The following is a 4,158-nucleotide window of genomic DNA, read 5'->3' on the forward strand; positions in this document are numbered from 1 at the left end:
CGCCTCTCCACCCCCTCCCCGAAAGGGGAGGAGGGAAGGTCGGGGAAGGATGAGTGGATCGGGCCGAGTGGGCCAGCGGCAGAGTGGCCTGCCTCCATCCCCATGGGAAGCAGCGTGCTGCTGCAGGCGACGGGTAGGCTTCCCGGTCTTAGTGCCTGAAATGTTTTTCTTGGAGTTTTAAAACCACAATGGTCTCAGCCAACTCACAAGTGAGGAAGCTAGATGGGGCGCTGGGCTGTCTCGCCTCGGGCGGGACAGGCAGCGCTGCCTCCGCCCAGCCTCTCCTGCACCGGCAGGGTCAGGCCCACGTCTGGAACAAAAAAAGTTGCCTGGGACTCTTGGCGGTGGATCACTCGGCTCGCGCGTCGATGAACAGCTAGCTGTGAGAATTAGTGTGAACTGCAGAGCGCATTGATCATTGACACTTCGAAAGCACCTTGCGGCCCCGGTTTCCTCCCGCGACTACACCTGTCTGAGGGTCACCTGAACGTCAATCGCCCGGGGTTCCCTCCCAGGTGCGTGGCTGGGGCTGTCGCAGGGACCCCGTTCCATTCGTCCCCCTAAGGTCAGCACAGTTGCAGGATCCCTGGACCTGGCACTCCCCCATTTCCCCACCTTGTGTGGTTTTTTGGAGGGCCGGGCCCCTCGGCGTGCCCGGTGGTGGCGGCAGCAGCAGCAGGCCTAAAAAAAAGCCTGCCGCACCTTCACCCTACCCCAGGGCACCTGGCCATGCTGCGTGTGGCTATCTGTGGTGTCCCATGGCTGCCGGCGCAGGATGGCCCTGGAGTGCGGGCCTCGCAACCATGTGGGCTTCGGCTGCAGAGGCATGGGGCTGGGCAACCTGCTTAATTTAAGCATATTACTAAGCAGAGAAAAATAAGCTAACCAGGATTCTCTCAGTAACGGCGAGTGAAGAGAGAGGAGTCCAGCGGCAGGCATGGGAAATGTGGAGTACACAAGACCGACTCCAGTGTCGCTAAGGGGGCTCAAGTCCGTCTGATAGAGGCTCACCCCGCAGACTGTGTTAGGCCGGTAGCGGCCTCCGGCGTGCCGTGATCGGGTCTTTTTGGAGTCGGGTTGCTTGGGAATCTAGGGCTAAATACGGGCACGAGACTGATGGCTGTACTGTAAGGGAAAGTTGAAATGAACTTTGAAGAGAGTTCAAGAGGGCGTGAAACTGCCGAGAGGTAAACTGGTGGGGTCTGTGCATTCCTCCCGCAGGATTCGACATGGCAAGCAGGTTGTTTGCCCGGAACGGCGGATGCCCTTGCGGGACTGCTGCCTGGGCGCACCCGGCCCCAGCAGGGCACATTTCCTCTGTGGTGGTGCACTGCGACCAGCTGTGGGTCGGCTGTGAAGGCCCCTGGGGGTAGGTGGCTCTCTGCTTCGGCAGAGAGTGTTACAGCCCCCTGGCAGCAGTTTTACTGTGTCCGCAGGGGTGAGGGGGATTGACTGCCGCCGTGCCCTTCTCTGGCAACCGTCCCAGCCGCTCTTGGGGTGGGGGGGTGGTGGCGACAGGAGACAGGGCTCCCAATGGGACTTGTCGACTGTGGTGGACTGCCCTCAGTGTGCACCAACCATGATGCGCTGCTGGGCAGGGAGGCCCACAAAGGGCGCTGGGGTCTGCAGTGATGTCGGTTACCCACCCGACCCGTCTTGAAACATGGACCAAGGAGTTTTAACACTTGCACGAATCTGGCGGGGCTGAACGAAACCCTGTGGTGCAATGAAGGGGAGTACTGGCTGGGATGGGATCCCATCGCGGTAGGGGCACCACTGGCCCATCTCGCCTGCTTTGTCAGGGAGATGGAGCATGAGCGTGTGTGATAGGAACCGAAAGATGGTGAACTAGGCCTGGGCAGGACAAAGCCAGAGGAAACTTTGGTTGAGGGCTGTAGCGGTCCTGACGTGCAAAAACGGTTGTCTGACCTGGCTATAGGGGCGAAAGACTAATCAAACCATCTAGTAGCTGGTTTCCTCCAAAGTTTCCCTCAGTATAGCTGGCGCACAGAAACCCCAGTTTTATCTGGTAAAGTGAATGATTAGAGGTCATGGGGCCGATATGATCTTAACCTAGTCTGAAACTTTAAATTAGTAAGAAGCCTGGCTCGCTGGCGTGGAGTCGGGCATCAAATGCACTTTTGGTAAGCAGAACTGATGATGTGGGATCAACTGAACACTGGGTTAAGATGCTCGGTTAAGGTGCCCGATGCCAGTGCTCATCAGACCCCAGAAAATGTATTGGTTGATATAGACAGCAGGACAGTGGCCATGGAAGTCGGAATCCGCTAAGGAGTGTGTAACAACACACCTGCCGAATCAACTAGCCCTGAAAATGTACGGGGCTGAGAGCTTCTGGGGCTAAACCGCGACGAGTAGGAGGGCCGCTGCGGTGTACATGGAAGCCTGGGTCGAAGGCCCGGGGTGGAGCATCTGCAGGTGCAGATCTTGGTGGTAGTAGCAAACAATATGGTCGAGCGCCGGTCGAAAAGGAGTCTGGTTCAGATCCCCGAACCCGGAGTGGTGGAGACGGCTGCCCTTGCGGCATCCAGTTCGGTAATGCAAGCGATCCTAGAGAAGCAGGCGAGATCCCCGGGGAGAGTTCTGTTTTCTTTTTTAAGTGCAGGACGCCCTGGAATGGGTTCTCCCCAAGAGAGGGGCCCAAGCCTTGGAAAGCGTTGTGTTTCAGCAAGCGCTGGCTGGTCCTTTAAAATGTGAGGAGATGGTGTAAATCTCACGCCGGGCCATACCAATATCCGCAGTTCTCCATGGTGAACAGCCTTTGTTATGTTGTAATAATGTAGATAAGGGAAGTCAGCAAGTCGGATCTGTAACTTCAGGAAGGGCTGGGTCGGCCCCCTGCTAGGGTTCGAGGCCAGCATTCTGCCTCGGCCGACGCCTAGCAGCTGATTTAGAACTTGTGCAGACCAGTGGAATTTGACTGTTAAATTAAAAGAAAGCATTGCGTAAGGCCCACAATGTATGTTGATGCAATGCCCAGTGCTCTGAAAGTCAAAGTGAAGAAATACGCTGGTAAACGGCGGGAGTAACTATGACTCTTAAGGTAGCCAAAATGCCTCGTCATCTAATTAGTGACGCACATCAATGGATGAACGAGATTCCCACTGTCCCTACCTACTATCTAGCGAAACCACAGCCAAGGGAACAGGGTTGGCATAAAACCCCGCTGGGATTCACTCTAGTATGCCACTGTGAAGTGACACGAGGTGTAGGATAAGTGGGAGGCCCTCAGGCCGCCGGTGAAATACCACTACTCATTGTTTTTTCACTTGCCCATTGAGGCGGGGGTGAGCTCCGTGGGGCTCCCGCTTCTGGCTCCAAGCGCCCGCCGGGCGTGACCTGCTCCGGGGACAGTGGCAGGTGGGGAGTTTGACTGAGGCAGTATGCCTGGCAAACGATAACGCAGGTGTCCTAAGGTGAGCTCAGGGAGGACAGACATCTCCAGCGGAGCAGAACGGCAAAAGCTTGCTTGATCTCGATTTTCAGTATGAATACAGACCATGAAAGTGGGGCCTCTAGATCCTTCTGACTTTTTGGGTTTCAGGCAGGAGGTGTCAGAAAAGTTACCACAGGGATAACTGGCTTGTGGCGGCCAAGCGTTAATGGCGACGTCGCTTTTTGATCCTTCGATGTAGGCTCTTCCTATCATTATGAAGCAGAATTCACCAAGCGTTGGATTGTTCACCCACTAATAGGGAACATGAGTTGAGTTTAGACCGTTGTGAGACGGGTTAGCTTTACCCTACAGATGATGTGTTGTTGCAATAGTAATCCTGCTCAGTACGAGAAGAACCACAGGTTCAGACAATGCTTGACTGACGAGCCAATTGGACGAATCTACCATCCCGCCGCCTAAACTGTAACGATACTGCAGCGCTGTGGAGCCTCGGTTGGCCTAGGATAGCCGGCCTCTGGGCCGGTGAAAAGAGCTGCTCGTCTCAGGACTAGTGTGGCCAGAAGGGGACCACCGCTCTCGCCCGTAGTGCACTGCATGTTCACGGGGAACCTGGTGCTAAATCATTTGTAGACTACCTGGTTCTGGGTCACGGTTTCGTAAGTAGCAGAGCAGCTACCTCGCTGCGATCTATTGAAAGTCGTCCTCTGAGCCAAGCTTTTGTCAAAAGGTGCTGCGGGGGT

The 4,158-nt window shown here is 55.7% G+C and overlaps 1 pseudogene; it reads left to right on the top strand.

Annotated features, from left to right (window-relative positions):
* The first annotated feature begins 333 nt into the window (after positions 1 to 333).
* Positions 334 to 482, top strand: LOC138529139 (5.8S ribosomal RNA; annotated as a pseudogene).
* The last annotated feature ends 3,676 nt before the right edge of the window (positions 483 to 4,158 follow it).

This window comes from Ambystoma mexicanum, chromosome 7q, assembly GCF_040938575.1.
Source record: "Ambystoma mexicanum isolate Mex_15411 chromosome 7q, UKY_AmexF1_1, whole genome shotgun sequence".
NCBI lineage: Eukaryota > Metazoa > Chordata > Amphibia > Caudata > Ambystomatidae > Ambystoma > Ambystoma mexicanum.